The 20,101-nt window shown below is 44.2% G+C and overlaps 1 pseudogene; it reads left to right on the top strand.

Moving 5' to 3' along the window:
* Positions 1 to 2,182: 2,182 nt before the first annotated feature.
* On the top strand, positions 2,183 to 3,335 carry LOC147974868 (serine/threonine-protein phosphatase 7 long form homolog; annotated as a pseudogene).
* Positions 3,336 to 20,101: the final 16,766 nt, after the last annotated feature.

The following is a 20,101-nucleotide window of genomic DNA, read 5'->3' as shown; positions in this document are numbered from 1 at the left end:
AGATCGGAACTTGGGGGCTGCGATCCATTTCAGATCGTGTGGCTCGGTGATGTAGAACCACCCGGCTTGCCACCCCTTTAGGGTCTCTACGAAGGAGCCCTCGAACCACAGGACGTTGGCAATCTTGCCCGCCATGGCGCCTCCGCACTCCGCCTGGTTGCCGCACACCACCTTGGGCTTGACGTTGAAGGTCTTGAGCCAGAGGCCGAAATGGGGGCGGACGCGGAGGAAAGCCTTGCACACGACGATAAACGCCGAGATGTTGAGGATGAAGTTCGGGGCCAGATCATGAAAATCCAGGCCGTAGTAGAACATGAGCCCCCGGACGAATGGGTGAAGTGGGGAAGGAATACTACCCTCTCATGGGGCGTTGGGGTGGGGAGAAGCTGCCCCGCCTCGAGAAGCCGGTGCGCGATGTCTTTTGACAAGTATCCGGTCTTCCTTAGCTTTTTGACGTCGCCCTCCGTGACGGAGGCGACCTTCCACTTGCCTCCTGCTCCGGACATCGCTGGAGAAGGTTGAGGTGGGAAGTGCGGGCTTGGGCGCTGGAGCTCGAGTGCGCAGGAGATGGATAGGCAAAGGAGGAAGAAGGCGCGGGTAAAAGGTGGATCCTTATCCCCTTATATGGGCGGATGCGATTGTGCGTCCCCACCTGCCTAATAAAACTCGCTTGCCTCCCAAGCGTCGTGGTAAATGGCGCGGTTAGGGTTACCCACGTCCGTATTGATGAGAATCCCGTAAAAAGGGCACACGATCTCTGCTTTGACAAGACGTGCCAAGGAAACCGCCTCGCAAAACATGCTGAGGTGGAAAAGTAAAAACAATTCGAGTAAAGGACTTGGCTGTAGTGTGATGGCGCACTACAGAATACATCAGCAGATTTGATTTGTGTTAATATTATTCTCTCTATGGAAATATGTGGAAACTTATTTTGCAGAACCGGACACTACTCTTGATGTTTACAAATCTTCTATGAAGGACTTGGAGGAGGAACCCGCCTTGCAATGCCGAAGACAATTTGCGCGCCGGACTCGTCGTCATTGAAGCCTGGTTCAGGGGCTACTGAGGGAGTCCTGGATTAGGGGGTGTTCAGGTAGCCGGACTATACCTTCGGCCGGATCCTGGACTATGAAGATAGAAGATTGAAGACTTCGTCCCGTGTCCGGATGGGACTTTCCTTGGCGTGGAAGGCAAGCTTGGCGATGCGGATATTCAAGATCTCCTACCATTGTAACCGACTCTGTGTAACCCTAACCCTATCCGGTGTCTATATAAACCGGAGGGTTGTAGTCCGTAGGCAATCAACTCCATACACAACAATCATACCATAGGCTAGCTTCTAGGATTTAGCCTCCTTGATCTCGTGGTAGATCTACTCTTGTACTACCCATATCATCAATATTAATCAAGCAGGAGTAGGGTATTACCTCCATCGAGAGGGCCCAAACCTGGGTAAAACAAAGTGTTCCCTGCCTCCTGTTACCATCCGGCCTAGACGCACAGTTCGGGACCCCCTACACGAGATCCGCCGGTTTTGACACCGACATTGGTGCTTTCATAGAGAGTTCCTCTGTGTCGTCGCTTTTAGGCCCGATGGCTCCTTCGATCATCAACAATGATGCGGTCCAGGGTGAGACTTCTCTCCCTGGACAGATCTTCGTCTTCGACGGCTTCACACTGCGGGCCAATCCGCTTGGCCACCTTGAGCAGATCGAAAGCTACGCCCCTGGCCATCAGGTCAGGTTTGGAAGCCTAAACTACACGGCTGACCCACGCCAGAGACCCACACATTTCACTTCTGATGGGGAGAGATGGCTCCTACTCTAGAGGATGTGTCACTTTTGCTCGGACTACCGTTGGCAGGTCATGCCATCGGACCGTTGGACGCACTGGTTGGTCGGGAGGTAGGTCCTACACAATGTTTTCATGGTGTATTTCCGGGTGCTCCGGATCCGGTATGCGAGCATCACGGACCTAAGTATGATTGGTTGCTCAATTTCCAGGTTACTTCCCCTACCTCTTATCTTCAAGTTATCATGCATATGGTTTTATAGAAAATACTTGTGGCTTACTAAAACTTTCTCTTTGCTTAATGCAAATCCAGAAGTTCCGGGCGCCGTTGAGTGCGGAACATATGACTCGGAGCCTGGAGGCCTACTTAATGTGGATTTTCGGCAAGGTGATGTTCATAGAGAACCATTTCACCACTATTAGCGTGCTCTGCACCCCTATGGCACTAGAGATAGCGAGCGCTCAGATGGCGGATCAGATCAGACAGAGGAGTTGGGGTTCAGCGGTCTTAGCGGCTACATACCGAGGTATGTGCAACGGTTGCCAGCTTACATCAAAAAAGCCAGCCCTTCTTGGATGCCCTCTATTCCTACAGTTGTGGTCGTGGGAGAGGTTCTCTATAGGGCAACCAGATGTACATGTTCAACAGCCTATAGACGCCATGTTTGATGCTGACGGCATCGACATGCCTACTTTTGGTCTGTGTTGGACACGTCGTGAGGTATGTATCGTGTTATAGTTTAATGCAACATTTTATACACAAGAGATAGTTCAATGCTAGCGGCTACTAACTTCTGTTTTCTGTAGAGATGATTTGCTAGTGATCAGACTAGGAAGGCATTCACAGCATTGAACGAGCAGTTCGACGCGTACACTGGGGTCATCTGGCAGCCCTACACGGAAGCAGCCATACAAGCGAGATACCCTGGTGGTATGTCTATGCTATGCACAAGGGACCGATATTACTGGATGACGAAATCGAAGATCATCTTTGATGTCTTTGTCGAGGAGATGGCACACCAGAGGGTTATGAGGTAATTTGGTCTTCTGCAGTTGGAGCTGCCTTCCCCTACAGAGAACCCGGTGCCAGCACACATCCACAGGTACTAACCAGTTTTTCAATGTTGCATTATCTTTCATAGTACTCCATTTGAAGCATTAGGTAATTGTTGAACACGCACAACAATTTTAGGACGACAAGGAAGGGCATGACCAGAACAACTGCTGACTGCCTAGTCAGACTAGAGCCATATGTTATAGCATGGGAGACAGCAAACACACATCTATGGCACGAGAATCACAATTTTGATCTCAATGAATTCAATCTATATTTGCGGCGCTACATGACCGGGACACGGTTACGCATTGTTGAGCACTCTCACCCAAAGGAGATACCTGATCCTACTCCGTCGGATATGTACCCAAGCTATGATACTTCGGGCTCTAGGCAGTACGCGGTAAGATATATTTTCTTCAAGTAATGTTGTCACATACTTTGACGTGCATACTTAATAATCGTAATGAAAATTTCCAGGCTACCTTGACACATGAACTCTACGACGATGTGACCACCTTTGGACGATCATTGTCGTCTGGACCTCTTCTTCAACACTGTCCTGTGCTACAACCCCTCTTGGAACAAATTCAGAACAAGATATGGGTTGTCTATGAGGTTATCACGTGCACCCGAAGAAGCGACGTTGTTCAGCACCAGCAGTAGCAGCCGCGTCACTCCATGCACCGACATCAACCACGTCCACGTCTAGCACATCAGCCAGCAACCAGGCCACCCCGTCCTGACCAACCTGGCAGTTCAACATGGCAGCACCCGCAACACTATGGTCCCACGTCGAGCTTCGTGTTATCTCCATAGCCACAGTAACATGGTCCCTCATCGAGCTTCGTGTTTGAGCCAGAGCAGTCGTCACAGCCAGCAGGTATGTGTCTTCATATTTATTGTTTTCGGTATTAATTGAGGCGACCTCATTCTTCATGACTTAACATTGCATTGTGCAAGAGCCTACGGATATCAGGCATCTATGTCGGCATCACATGATACATGGGGGAGTGATCCACATCCCGAGGAGAACATACAGGCTCAGATGTCGCAGCACACCCAGTGGATGAACATGTTTTCGACTCCTCCACTAGGCCCCACACAGGATACATAGTATGACCAGGGAGAGTCTGAGATTCCTCCTCGTAACATTAGGGCACCCAACAGGTTGGGATGGATGCCACCTGTAGATCCGCCTCTCCGTCAGGCCAGATGTCGTCACTGACGCTTCTATCTATCAGTAGAGACATTACCATCTATTTATGTATGAGACTTATGTCTATTCTATGTATGAGACAAATGACTATGTACTTATGTATGAGACATATGCCTACTCTATTTTAGTACTCTGTTATCCGAACTACACCATCATATTTAGATAGAACATAATGCTCGTACAACAAGACAGTACAAACAACTAGATAGAACTACATCTAAATTAAACGGTACGTACGACTTAACTTACAACATATAGCATAAAAACTACATGAAGTCATCATCGTCATCCTCCATCAATGCAGAGCTCTTGCCATTCGATGATGAAGAACTCTTGCCCTTCGACGATGAAGAACTCTTAACCTTCGACGATGCAGAAATCTTGCCCTTCGATGATGATGAACTCTTGCCCTTTGACGATGCAGAACCCGGAAGCGACAGCATGAAGATATCGTCTTCATCCTCGCTGTCGGCACTCAATAAATAAGTATGTTCTGCTCCAAAGTTTAGGTACCTTCCACACTTTAGGTATCTTCCATGCAACCTCAAAAGTTCTTTCCGTATCTCCTCAATGGTCCTGGAAGGCCACCCGCACCTACTTAATGTGTGAACCAGCTCATTCAGTAGGGTGTCACTACTGATGAGTTCTTCCCATGGAACTAATATGTTGTCAACCCTAAAATCAGCGGCTAAACTCAAAAGACATCAGACATACCAGTGTGAAAACTACGATCAAAAGGATATCCGGACATCTTGGCGAGACTACGCTACAATGCTTACCAACGTTAGTGCCGAGGGTGTTCTATAGGTTGAGAACACAAAGAAATGCGGGAACACGGTAGCGGGAACATATGGCGGGAGATACTGGCGGGAACTAGAGAGCGGGAAAATATGGCGGGAATTACAGAGCGGGAACGAGCAAAGCGGGAAAATTTGGCGGCAACGAGCAAAGCGGGAAAATATGGCGGGAACGAGCAATGCAGGAAAATATGGCGGGAATGAGCAAAGCGGGAAAATATGGCAGGAACGAGCAAAGCGGGAAAATTTCCCAGGAAGTGGCGTCTCGTGACATAAGCAGGGCGGGGATCGGACGGGGCAACAATGGAGGCATGCACCAGTCGGCCCACAACTGGCCAATTAGCCCCTATCAGCCTACAGATGGCTGACTAGAGCCAGTCGGCCCACAGCTGGCCGACAGGAGCTGAACTGGTGGCCGACAGGCTAATCAGCCAGCAGCAAACCGATAGGGCCTCAGTCGGCCTGCTGTGGGCCGACCAGGTCCAGTTGGCCAACAGCTGGCCGACGGTGTATTATTTTTTAAAATTATTTATGAGGTGTAATATTTGGGCAAATTAATAAAAACATATTATTTAAAAAAATTAGCGATATCCATTGCCTCTTATTGCTTTCAAATTTTTTTTCTCATGTCAACATAGAACAACAGGAGTGTTGTGTGATTTTTTGTGATTTTTCGGGGTTCGTTTGGATATTTTTATGCATTAACTAAGTTTTCAATGCATTTTATGTGCATAATTCAAATTTGAACTACATGCACATGCTCCGGTGCATATAAATTGGTTGAAAAATCAAATATGTGTCCTTAGGTGCATGCTTGGGTCCCATGCAAGAAATGGGAATGAATTTCAAACACCGGGCACCGTTGATTGCCGGCAAAACATTAAGATGCATGGTTTTAAAATTCTAGTAAATCCAAAACTCGTCTAAAATTCATGAAACTTGGCATGCTATCATGGAGCGGCATCAACATGTCGTGGTACAAATTTTGTCCCATTTGGGGCAGGTTTGGGTATATGCTTCTCACAAACCGGAGCTTCTCACAACAAGCATGATGGTTTTTGGTAGAGAACGTCCCACCTTTGTGGACGAAACGATATCCATTGCCTCTTATTGCTTTCAAATTTTTTTCTTGTGTCAACATAGAACAACAGGAGTGTTGTGTGATTTTTTTTTGGTTTCTCAGGGTTCGTTTGGACATTTTTATGCATTAACTGAGTTTTCAATGCATTTATGTGCATAATTCAAATTTGAAGTACATGCACATGCTCCAGTGCATATAAATTGGTTGAAAAATCAAATATGTGTCCTTGGGTGCATGCTTAGGTCCCATGCAAGAAATGGGAATGAATTTCAAACACCGGGGCACCATTAATTGCTGGCAAAACATTGAGATGCATGGTTTTTAAATTGTAGTAAATCCAAAACTCGTCTGAAATTCATGAAACTTGGCATGCTATCATGGAGTGGCATCAACATGCCGTGGTACAAATTTTGTCCCATTTGGGGCAGGTTTGGGTATATTCTTCTCACAAACCGGAGCTTCTCACAACAAGCATGATGGTTTTCGGTAGGGAACGTCCCACCTTTGTGGACGAAACGATATCCATTTCCTCGTATTGCTTTCAAAAAATTTTCTCGTGTCAACATAGAACAACAGGAGTGTTGTGTGATTTTTTTTGTGGTTTTTCGGGGTTCGTTTGGACATTTTTATGCATTAACTGAGTTTTCAATGCATTTATGTGCATAATTCCAATCTGAACTACATGCACATGCTCCAATGCATATAAATTGGTTGAAAAATCAAATATGTGTCCTTGGGTGCATGCTTAGATCCCATGCAAGAAATGGGAATGAATTTCAAACACCTGGAGCGGGTGATGGCCATATTGGCCGGCAGTGGGGTGGCGGCCACGACGGCCATCTCCCACCTGCAGGCCGCGTCGGCATAGCGGGCGATGGCCCTGGCTTTCGACGATGGTGTGGCGGCAACGGCGGCCGGCAACAGCTGTCGACGGGCACCGGCAGCGGAGCATGTGGTGGGTGTTCCGCGCACACCCAACAGGGACGCCGCGCGCACTACACTATGTCGGGGACTGCGCCGTCGCCGCGGTGTAGCCTCCCAGCTGGAGCTGTCCTCTTATGACGGTGGAGTGGCTGAGCAATGACGATGGACCGGTTCCATTGGCAAATGTGGGAGAAGCGGACAAGATAAGCTGCAGGGATGGAGGGGAAAATGCGACGCAGGACTCGCCGGCCGTGGGGGTTTTATAGCTAGCCGGTAAGCATTGGGATTTTGGGGGATTTCACCGAGTCGGGCGGGAAGCTTGCACGGGAACCTGCGAGGTTGCGCAGGAACAGGCTCACCGACGATTCATTGGCGCCACCGTTTGGCAAAAAGAATGCCCCCGCGCATTGCTGATAATCCCCAAGTGCAGGGAATCATCATAGCAATTCCCAAAGGTGGAAGTGATAAGTATGGAGTGTCGAACCCACAAGGAGCTAAAGGTAAGATCAATATTCTCTCAAGCCCTATCTTCCACAGATACGACTCTACGTACACCGAACGTTTGCTTCCAACTAGAAACGAGAAATAAAACTACGTTGTGGGTATGAGGAGGATAACTTTGCATGATATAGGAGAGCTAAAATGTAAAAGTAGGTGCTGTTATCATAAAGTTAGAATACATTACTAAATATTATAAATAGCGAGTGTGGAATAATGATGGGTCGGTGTGCGGAATTGTCCTAGGCACTTTTAACAAGACCGATAGTCATCATTGCAATTTCATATGAGGGAGAGGCATAAGCTAACATACTTTTTCTTCTTCGATCATATGCACTTATGATTGGAACTCTAGCAAGCATCCGCAACTACTAAAGATTACTAAGGTAAAACCCAACCATATCATTAAAGCAGCAAGTCTCCTTTATCCCATGCGCAACAACCCCCTTACTCGGGTTTATGCTTCTGACACTCAAGCAACCCACAATAAGCGAATCATGAACGTATTGCAACACCCTACAGCGGGAATCCCTCACGCTTGCGCGACACAGAGGGCACAATAGGATAGCACCAAAATAAAACATACAACTCATATCAATCTAGATCAACAATCAATCCAAAGACAAGGGATATCTGCTCGAAACATCATAGGATGGCAACACATCATTGGATCATAACATGTGGCATAAAGCACCATATTCAAGTAGGGATTACAGCAGGGTGTGGGTGAGTGGACCGCGTAAAAGAGATGAGGATGGTGATGTTGATGAAGACGATCACCACGGCGATGATTCCCCTCCCGATGGCACTCCGGTGCCACCGAGAGAGAGGAGAAGAGGTTCTCCCCCTTGTGTTTCCTCCTCCATGGCCTCCCCCTGGATGGGGAGAGGTTCTCCCTCTGGTCCTTGGCCTTCATGGTGATGATGGACCCTCCGGGATCCTCCTCCATAGCCTCCGGTGATAATGACCCCCTCCGGCAGGGTGCCAGAGAGGGCCTAGATTGATTTCTCGTGGTACAGAGGCTTGCGGCGGCGGAACTTCCGATCTACGTTTCTTTCTGGGAGTTTGGGTATCAATAAGAGGTGTTGGAGTCGGGAACAAGTCAGGGGGGCCCACGGGTAGTCCACGAGGCACAGGGGCACGCCCAGTGGGTGGGCATGCCCCCCACCATCGTGGGGCCCACGGGACTCCCCTCCGGTAGATTTTTGTTCCGGTATTTTTTATATTTTCCAGAAAAATTCTCCGTTGATTTTCATCGCAATCAGATAACTTTTATTTTTGCACAAAAACAACACCACTGTAGTTCTGCTGAAAACAGCGTCAGTCCGGGTTAGTTCTAATCAAATCATATAAAACTATTGTAAACATGGCATGAATACTTCATAAATTATAGATACGTTGGAGACGTATCAGCTGCGCAAGCTTGCGCTGTAAGCCGTCTGCGGCAGCGGGGTGAAAAGACGTGCGAGAGGAGGACGAAAGCCCATGTACACATACAGTTAATAAAAAAATGTTTGTGATTTAATTACCTACTATACCACTGTCCTGGTTTATAAGTATGATTTAACTAATAAAATACGAATGCATGTCCCCAAAGATTATATAGTTGGATTTGTATTTGAACATAGTTCCAATTGTATAATTTTTAAAACATGCATTAACATTTTGTTGGTTAAATTTGAGGGCAAAGTATGGCACGGAATATGAAGGAGACTATAGACTAGACGGAGGTGTGGTACCACACGGTCGCTCTCTATGCAGCGACGCAACTATCGGCCGGCTTGTAGGCAACCATTTTCTGCGTGTTGAACTGCTCCATGAGTGTGGTTGCTTGTGGTTCAGGCGGCCGCGGCGCGCTCTGCTCGCGTCCCGCTGCGCGCGCTCTGCTCTCGCGTCCCTCTGGGTGCTCTGCCCTCGTCCCTCCATGCGCGCTGCTAGTGTTTTGGGCCGGCGCACGATCACGCACGTTCGTGTGCAAGCGGTTGCGCCGGGCGCGGCGCCGCGATGCAGTTACCCGCTGCAAAAACTACCATGCGGACGCGCTGAGAATCCACGCCGCCCGGCCCCCTTTTATTCCTGCGGCCATTTACCTTCATATCTCGTCTCACACGTCACAATAAGCACACCCAAGAGGACACATATAGAGAGGACATCCAACGGTTCCAACGGCGCTCCCCGTGGCTCCAATGGCGCTCCCAGCGGCCGACGACGACAACGGCGGGCAGTTCACCACGCATCACGTAGTGGACACCCACGTGATGGGGAAGGCCCTCTCGGTGGTGTGCACGAATGATCCGGTCTCGGTGGAGAGCTCCATCAAAACTATGGAGCAGTTCCTTGCCGAGGACAAGTACTGAGTGGTCGGCTTCGACTGCGAGTACACCATCGGTCGTGCCGGGCACGATCAGAAGGTTGTCGTCGCCTAGTTGTGCATGCGCCATGACGTCCTCGTCTACCACTTCCACCTTGCCACAAGGCGTTGTGAGCGTTTCTCCAGGTTTATCAAGAGCTCCGACTACAGTTTTGGTATGGTGGAAACCACCAACGATCTAAAAGCGCTCAAGGTTTCGGACTTTAAATGCCCGAATCTTGTCAACATCTAGCACCACTACAAGGTCTGGGGCACCGACAAAAGCAAACTGAACTCCCTGGTTGACCTCGCCTCGGCCATCATCGACCCCTACTATGCGAAGATGAAGTAAGAGAGCAATAAGGACAAGAAAACCTGGCACACTGTGTGGCATAAGAGACTGGATGAACAACATGTCAAGTACGCGGCCATGGATGCGTACGCAAGCTACGAGATGTACAGGCGGATCATTGACATGAGGATCTGTCTTCTTCCTGACCCAGACGAGGGATCGAGCCACATAGTAGTGGCGGGAGCGTCACAAGAAGTAGATGACTAGACGATCGTTTCTCCTACTTTAGAATGCATGAAATTGTTTATTGAGGTGTGTGTGAATGATCTGTATAGTCACTTATGTAATTGGATGTTTATTTCAGTTATATATATACATATTATTCTACTATAGATAGAGCAATTCACACGGCTTATTAGCAGCAATTGTCTGTGTTATTATTGGTCTTCGCACACATTTCAGATTACGGACCTGTTTGACGCATATCACACACATCTTGTTCAGTTGAACCGTTTCCATTGTGTTTCCTAATCACACACAGTTCATCCCGGTGAACCGTATGATGTATATCGCACACGCCTTCATCTGGCTGCCCGTTTCTTTTGTGCCTCCTTATCGCAAACAGTTCATTGAGCTGAACTGTATGCCCTGCATCGCACATGCACCTAAATTCTGAACCGTGTTTGATGCATCTGTCATTGCAAATGTTTTGCACCTTTTTTGACGGTTTTCTTACACCACTGTTTGTGATTATGGCATCGCACGCAGTTTCATCGAAGGGTCTCTAATTCGACTGTCGCGTTTGGACCATCCTGTAGTAGTGACAACCCACCAGGGTGCTCCCAGGTGGGTTGTGCCCACCTCGGTGACCTCCCGCACTGCCTCTTCGCCCTATAAATACCCAAATATTCCAGAAACCCTAGGGGAGTCGACGAAACACAAATCCAGCCGCCGCAAGTTCCAGAACCACGAGATCCAATCTAGACACCATCACGGAGGGGTTCATCATCCTCATTGGCGCCTCTCCAATGATGCGTGAGTAGTTCATCATAGACCTACAGGTCTGTAGTTAGTAGCTAGATGGCTTCCTCTCTCTCTCTCTCTTTTTATTCTCAATACAATGGTCTCTTGGAGATCTATTTGATGTAACTCTTTTTTGCGGTGTGTTTGCTGGGATTTGATGAACTTTGAGTTTATGATTAGATCTATATCCATGAATATTATTTGAGTCTTCTTTTGATCTCTTATATGCATGATTATTTATAGCCTCGTATTTCTTCTTGGAATCTTTGGTTTAGTTAGGCCAACTAGATCGATTTTTCTTTCCATGGGAAGAGATGCTTTGTGATGGGTTTGATCGTGCGGTGTTCTTTCCCAGTGACAGAAGGGGCAGCAAGACACACATGTAACTTTGCTATTAAGGATAACAAGATGGGGGCTATTCCTACATGAATAGATCTCGTCTACATCATGTCAGCGTTCTTATTGCATTACTCTGTTTCTCCATGAACTTAATACACTAGATGCATGCTGGATAGTGGTCGATGTGTGGAGTAATAGTAGTAGATGCAGGCAGGAGTCGGTCTACTAATCTTGGACGTGATGCCTATATAATGATCATTGCCTTGGATATCGTCATAACTATTCATTTTTCTATCAATTTCCCAATAGTAATTCGTGTACCCACCATATGCTATTTCTCGAGAGAAGCCACTAGAGAAATCTACAGCCCCCGGGTAAATTATTCTTTATCATATTTCATCTGACATCTATTTTTATTCGCTTTTGTTTCCAGATTATTATTCCAAAAACCCAAAAATACCTTGTTGACCTTTTTTTGTTACTTATTTTATTTTGCGTTTTATCAAGATCTATTTATCCAATCACAATTTTATCCCGTCAACTTGACAATTTCCCACGCCATTACCCGTAAGAGGGATTGACAACCCCTCATAAGCGTTGGGTTGCAAGTATTTGTTCTTTGTGTGCAGGTACCGTTTACATAGTGTTGCTTGGTTATCCTACTGGATTGATAACCTTGGTTTCATAACTGAGGGAAATGCCTACCGTAGTTGTACTGCATCATCCCTTCCTCTTTGGGGAAATGCCAACGTAGTTCAAGCGACATCAAAAGGAATTTCTGGCGCCGTTGCCGGGGAGACATCATCAACATCTATCAGGTGGCTAATCACAAATCTCATCTCCTTGCGATTTACATTATTTTCCTTTTGCCTCTCATTTTCATACCCCCACTTCACAAAATTTACCATTTTATTCGCCCCCTTTTTCGTTTGCCTTTTTCTCGTTCGATCTTTTGTTTGCTTGTGTTTCCATGTGCTCTCTATTTGCTTGCATATTTGCTTGCTAAAAGTCTTTTGATATGGATCCTCATCCACTTGCTAATCTTTTCAAAAGATCCAATTATGATGAACCAATTGCTAGTGAGTCGAGTGCACTAGATGAGAGGGGGAAAATGGTTGTAGAAATTTTCATTTTACTAAATTACCTCTCGTTATGTTGAGATCGTCAATGTTTTATTCCTCTTCTTTGCACATGCTAGGTTTTTCTTGTCTTGATAAATTGTTCTCCTATAAAATTCCTATCCATAGTAAGTATGTTAGACTTAAATGTGTTTATCATATGTTTCATGATGTTCTCTTTGTGCTTTAATTCTTATCTTTAGTGTGAGCATCATTGAAATCTTAAGCCTATCTTAATGGCTATAATGATACTGCTTGTTGGGAGGCAGCCCAATGAATAAAATTTATTTTTCCCTTTTTATTTCTGTTCTTGAGTGTTTGCACAATTATGATACTATTATGATTGTTTTTTATGTTTTCACTAGTGTTTGTGCCAAGTAAAGCCTTTAGTATCATGTTGGGTGATAGTTGATTTGATCTTATTGAAAAATAGAAAGTTTGTGCGCCAGTAATAGAATTGTTTAAAATCACATAAGCGTGATAAAATTCTGAGTTGTTTACACAAGATTAATATACAAATTGCCTATGTTTTCCTAATTTTTTAAAAAAATTGGAGTTACAGAAGTAGACGAAGTTTTCAGATTACTACAGACTGTTTTGTTTTTTGACAGATTTTGTTTTCTTTGCATTGTGTGCTTATTTTGATTAATCTATGATTTGTATTGGATGGTATAAGCCATGGTAAAGTTAGAATATAGTAGATATAATTCAAAAATAAAATATGAAAGGGTTTGCAACAGTACTTAGAGTAGTGATTTGTTTTGTTATACTAACGGATCTCACGAAGGTTTTGTTGAGTTTTGTGTGATTGAAGTTTTCATGTTCTGGGTGAGATCACGATGGATGAAGGAATAAGGAGTGAAAAGAGCCTAAGCTTGGGGATTCCCCATGGAACCCCAAGTTAATATTGAAGGAGAACCAAGCAACTACGCTAGGGGATGCCCCGGAAGGCGTCCCCTCTTTCTTCTAACGACCATCGGTATTTTACTAGGAGCTATGTTTTTATTCATCACATATCATGAGTTTTTCTTGGAGCATCTTGTATTATATGAGTATTTACTTGTTTTGCTTTTTAGTTTGTGTCATCTATCCTTGATGGGCACGCCTATTTGAGAGAGCCAAAATTATGCTATGATTTGTTAGAATTACTCTATATGCTTCACTTAAATTTTTTTGAGCTATGGAATTGCTCTAGTGCTTCACTTATATCTTTTTGAGCACGGTGTGCTTTAATTATTTTGAAGAAATGCTATCATTCTTCACTTAGATTTATTTGTGAGTTAGTAAATTTTTGAAGAAAAACTCTTATGCTTATTATTTTGAGAGATGAAGAAAATTTATGCTCATGTTCTTCACTTAAATTTGTTTGAGCTTATCAAAAGCAACTGCAATATATGAAACTAGTATCAAAGTGATAGATATTCAAGAGGAATATAATAAAAACTTTCATGAATATCATTGGACAACATAAACTTGATTCTTTGTAATAGTTTTGAGATATGTGAGTCACGTTGGTGAGTAATTATGCATTAGTAAGAATATTGGTGTTAAGGTTTGTGATTCCCTATGCAAGCACGAAAGTTAATAGTTATGCAATGAAATTACATCCTACTTGTGGTGCATTATTCGGTGTTAGTTATGCTTAATGCTCGCTTATTAGATTTTTCGTTTCTTGGTTGGTTGCTTCTAAATCTATTTGCTAGCCTCCATTTGTACTAAGTAGAAATACTACTTGTGCATAAAAAATCCTTAAACATAGTTTGCCATATGAGTCCACCATACCTACCTATATGCGGTATTTCCGTGCCATTCTAAGCAAATTTGTATGTGCCACCTCGAATTTTCAAAATAAATTTCCTTTTTGTGTGCCACCTCATGAAGCGGCAGGGGGGTGGCTAATATTTTCCATGCTAGATGTGTTATTCTCAAGATGAGTGTTTATTCACTTGTCATTGCACGAGAGTACGACGGTAATAGGGATGCATAGTCCCGAAATGAATAAGAAATTTACTTTATGTTGCCAAATAATAAATTCTTTGGAAAGTGTTGGTATGGAAGGCACCCATGGATACGGCTAGCCATGGATTGTGAAAGAATGGTGGAAAAAGGAATAAACTATATTTTTTGTTTGGGAACCGCCTATGATATATCTAGCATTGAAAGTGTTGGGAATTACTCGGTGGTTTTTGTTGATGGGAAAAGTATGCCTCTCAAAAAAATCTCAATTTTTGCTTTGAGCTCTGGCACCTCTACAAATCCCTACTTCCCTCTATGAAGGGCCTTTCCATTTACTTTATACAATTTTATTTTTACTTGAGTCTCCATCTTCTCTTATAAAGCACCAACTAGGGAGCATTATGATCAATCTTGAGCATTGGATGTAGCCAACATCCGAGTGTGTTTCATGAATGGATCAATGATTGAGCATGATGGGCTAGGGATAACTTTTTTTAGTATTGATATTTTGAAAGACATGGTTCCTTGTTGATAAGCTTGAGTATTGAAATCTTCATGTTAAAACTACACTATTGCTTTGAACCATATAAAAGTCCAAATGTCCATGCTACGAAAGAAAAGAATATGTGATGAACATGTTAGCCAGCATTCCACATCAAAAATTCAGTTTTTATCATTTACCTACTCGAGGACGAGCAGGAATTAAGCTTGGGTATGTTGATACGTCTCCAACGTATCTATAGTTTTTTATTGTTCCATTCTATTATATTATCATTCTTGGATGTTTTACAATCATTTTATAGCAACTTTATATCATTTTTTGGGACTAACCTATTGACATAGTGCCCAGTGCTAGTTGATGTTTTTTTTCTTGTTTTTTACTTCGCATGAAAACTGTACCAAACGGGGTCCAAATGCAGCAAAACTTTTTGGAGATTTTTTTGGACCAAAAGACATCCAGTGGGCCAAAGAAGCACCAGAGGGGGGATCCGAGTGGACCACAACCCACCAGGGCACGCCTGGGGGCCGAAGCGCACCCAGGTGGGTTGTGCCCACCTCGGTGGCCTCCCGCACTGCCTCTTCGCCATATAAATACCCAAATATTTCAGAAACCCTAGGGGAGTCGACGAAACACAATTCCAGCCGCCGCAAGTTCCAAAACCACGAGATCCAATCTAGACACCATCACAAAGGGGTTTATCATCCTCATTGGTGCCTCTTCGATGATGCGTGAGTATTTCACCATAGACCTACGGGTCCGTAGTCAGTAGCTAGTTGGTTTCCCTCTCTCTATTGATTCTCAACACAATGGTCTCTTGGAGATCTATTTGATGTAACTATTTTTTGTGGTGTGTTTGTTGGGATCCGATTAACTTTGATTTTATGATCAGATCTATATCCGTGAATATTATTTGAGTCTTATTTTGATCTCTTATATGCATGATTATTTATAGCCTCGTATTTCTTCTTTGAATCTTGCCAACTAGATCGATTTTTCTTGCCATGGGAAGAGGTGCCTTGTGATGGGTTTGATCGTGCGGTGTTCTTTCCCACTAACAGAAGGGGAAGCAAGACACGCATGTATCGTTGCTATTAAGGATACCAAGATGGGGGCTATTCCTACATGAATAGATCTCGTCTACATCATGTCATCATTCTTATTGCATTACTCCATTTCTCCATGAACTTAATACAGTAGATTCATGCTGGATAGCAGTAGATGTGAGGAGTAATAGTAGTAGATGCAGGCAGGAGTCAGTCTACAAATTTTGGACGTGATGCCTATATAATGATCATTGCCTTGGATATCGTCATAACTATTCGATATTCTATCAATTGCCCAACAGTAATTCGATTACCCACTGTGTGCTATTTCTCGAGAGAAGCCACTAGTGAAATCTACAGCCCTGGTTCTATTATTTATCATATTTTCTTTGAGATCTATTTTTATTCGCTTTTGTTTTCAGATCTATTATTCCAAAAACCATAAAATACATTGCTGCACTTTTTTGTTACTTCTTTTATTTTGCATTTTATCGAGATCTATGTTGGGAAACGTAGTAATTTCAAAAGAAAATCCTACGCACACGCAAGATCATGGTGATGCATAGCAATGAGAGGGGAGAGTATCGTCCACGTACCCTCGTAGACCGTAAGTGGAAGCATTATGAGAACGCGGTTGATGTAGTCGTACGTCTTCACGATCCGACCAATCCAAGTACCGAACGCACGGCACCTCCGAGTTCAGCACACGTTCAGCTCGGTGACGTCCCACGAACTCACGATCCAGCAGAGCTTCGCCGGAGAGTTCCGTCAGCATGACGCTGTGATTACGGTGATGATGATGCTACCGACGCAGGGCTTCGCCTAAGCACCGCTACGATATGACCGAGCTGGATTATGGTGGAGGGGGCATGCACACGGCTAAAAGATCAACTGATCAACTTGTCTGTCTTTAGGTGCCCACTGCCCCCGTATATAAAGGAGCAAGGGGGAGGCCGGCTGGCCTTGGTGTGCCCCAAGGAGAGGAGGAATCCTCCTCCTAGTAGGAGTAGGATCATCATTTCCTAGTCCTACTAGGAAGGGGGAAGGGGGAAGGAAAGAGAGGGAGAGGGAAAGAGGGGCCGCGCCCCCCTCCCCTAGTCCAATTAGGACTCCTCATGGGAGGGGGCGCGCCACCTCCTGGGCTGCTTCCCTCTCTCTTCCCTCAAGCCCACTAAGGCCCAACACTTCCCCGGGGGGTTCCGATAACCCCTCCAGCACTCCGGTTTTCTCCGAAACTATCCGAAACACTTCCGGTATCCGAACATAGCCGTCCAATATATCAATCTTTACGTCTCGACCATTTCGAGACTCCTCGTCATGTCCGTGATCACATCCGGGACTCTGAACTACCTTCGTTACATCAAAAAACATAAACTCATAATACCGATCGTCACCGAACTTTAAGCGTGCGGACCCTATGGGTTCGAGAACTATGTAGACATGACCGAGACTCGTCTCCGGTCAATAACAAATAGCAGAAACCGGATGCTCATATTTGTTCCTACATATTCTACGAAGATCTTTATCGGTCAAACCGCATAACAACATACATTGTTCCCTTTGTCATCGGTATGTTACTTTCCCGAGATTCGATCATCGGTATGCTTATACCTAGTTCAATCTTGTTACCGTCAAGTCTCTTTACTAGTTTAGTAATGCATCATCCCACAACTAACTCATTAGTCACAATGCTTGCAAGGCTTATAGTGATGTGCATTACCGAGAGGGCCCAGAGATACCTCTTCGACAATCGGAGTGATAAATCCAAATCTTGATCCATGCCAACTCAACACACCCCATCGGAGACACCTGTAGAGCACCTTTATAATCACCCAGTTACGTTGTGACGTTTGGTAGCACACAAAGTGTTCCTCCGGTATTCGGGAGTTGCATGATCTCATAGTCATAGGAACATGTATAGTTATGGAGAAAGCAATAGCAACAAACTAAACGATCATCGTGCTAAGCTAACGGATGGGTCAAGTCAATCACATCATTCTCTAATGCTTTGATCCTGTTAATCAAATGACAATTCATGTCTATGGTTAGGAAACATAACCATCATTGATTCAACGAACTAGTCAAGTAGAGGCAAACTAGTGACACTCTGTTTATCTATGTATTCACACATGTACTAAGTTTCCGGTTAATACAATTCTAGCATGAATAATAAAAATTTATTATGATATAAAGAAATATAAATAACAACTTTATTATTGCCTCTAGGGCATATTTCCTTCAGTCTCCCACTTGCACTAGAGTCAATAATCTAGTTCACATCGTCATGTGATTTAACACCAATAGTTCACATCTTTATGTGATTAGTTCACATCTCCATGTGACTAACACCCAAAGTCTTTACTAGAGCCAACAATCTAGTTCACATCGCTATGTGATTAACACCCAAAGAGTGATCATGTTTTGCTTGTGAGAGAAATTTAGTTAACGGGTCTGCCACATTTAGAGCCATATGTATTTTGCAAATTTTCTATGTCTACAATGCTTTGCATGGAGCTACTCTTGCTAATTGCTCCCACTTTCGATATGTATCTAGATCGAGACTTAGAGTCATCCAGATCGGTGTCAAAGCTTGCATCGACGTAACTCTTTACGACAAACACTTTGTCACCTCCATAACCGAGAAACATTTCCTTATTCCACTAAGGATATTTTTGACCGTTGTCCAGTGATCCACTCCTGGATCACTATTGTACCCTCTTGCCAAACCTATGGTGAGGTTCACAATAGGTCTGGTACACAGCATAGCATACTTTATAGAACCTATGACTGAGGCATAGGGAATGACTTTTCATTCTATTTCTATTTTCTGTCGTGGTCGGGTTTTGAGTATTTACTCAACTTCACACCTTGCAACATAGGCAAGAACTCCTTCTTTGTCTGTTCCATTTTGAACTACTTCAAAATCTTGTCAGGGTATGTACTCATTCAAAAAAACTTATCAAGCGTCTTGATCTATCTCTATAGATCTTGATGCTCAATGTGTAAGCAGCTTCATCGAGGTCTTTCTTTGAAAAACTCTTTTCAAACATTCCTTTATGCTTTCCAGAAAATTCTACATTATTTCCGATCAACAATATGTCATTCACATATACTTATCAGAAATGTTGTAGTGCTCCCACTCACTTTCTTGTAAATACAGGCTTCACCACAAGTCTGTATAAAACCATATGCTTTGATCACTTTATCAAAGCATATATTCCAACTCCGAGATGCTTGCACCAGTCCATAGATGGATCACTGGAGTTTGCACACTTTGTTAGCACCTTTTGGATCGATAAAACCTTCAGGTTGCATCATATACAACTCTTCTTCCAGAAATCCATTCAGGAATGCAGTCTTTACATCCATTTGCCAAATTTCATAATCATAAAATGCGGCAATTGCTAACATGATTCGGACGGACTTAAGCATCGCTGCGGGTGAGAAGGTCTCATTGTAGTCAACTCCTTGAACTTGTCGAAAACCTTTCGCAACAAGTCGAGCTTCGTAGACAATAACATTACCGTCATCATCAGTCTTCTTCTTGAAGATCCATTTATTCTTGATGGCTTGCCGATCATCGGGCAAGTCAACCAAAGTCCACACTTTGTTCTCATACATGGATCCCATCTCAGATTTCATGGCCTCAAGCCATTTTGCGGAATCTGGGCTCATCATCGCTTCATCATAGTTCGTAGGTTCGTCATGGTCAAGTAACATGACTTCCAGAACAAGATTACCGTACCACTCTAGTGTGGATCTTACTCTGGTTGACCTACGAGGTTCGTAGTAACTTGATCTGAAGTTACATGATCTACATCATTAGCTTCCTCACTAATTGGTGTAGGAGTCACAGGAATAGATTTCTGTGATGAACTACTTTCCAATAAGGAGCAGGTACAGTTACCTCATCAAGTTCTACTTTCCACCCACTCACTTCTTTCAAGAGAAACTCCTTCTCTAGAAAGGATCAATTCTTAGCAACGAATGTCTTGCCTTCGTGTAACATCCCAAATTTTCAATTTGGAATGTTATATAATAGATCATCATTGCATATCATAATTTATTTTCTTTTGGTTTTGATCCTAGAAATTCCACGCAACTCAAGGACCCA

The sequence above is a fragment of the Triticum urartu genome, chromosome 4A, assembly GCF_056163025.1.
Source record: "Triticum urartu cultivar PI428250 chromosome 4A, HENAU_Tu73, whole genome shotgun sequence".
NCBI lineage: Eukaryota > Viridiplantae > Streptophyta > Magnoliopsida > Poales > Poaceae > Triticum > Triticum urartu.
This window is presented reverse-complemented; position numbering and strand designations above follow the sequence as displayed.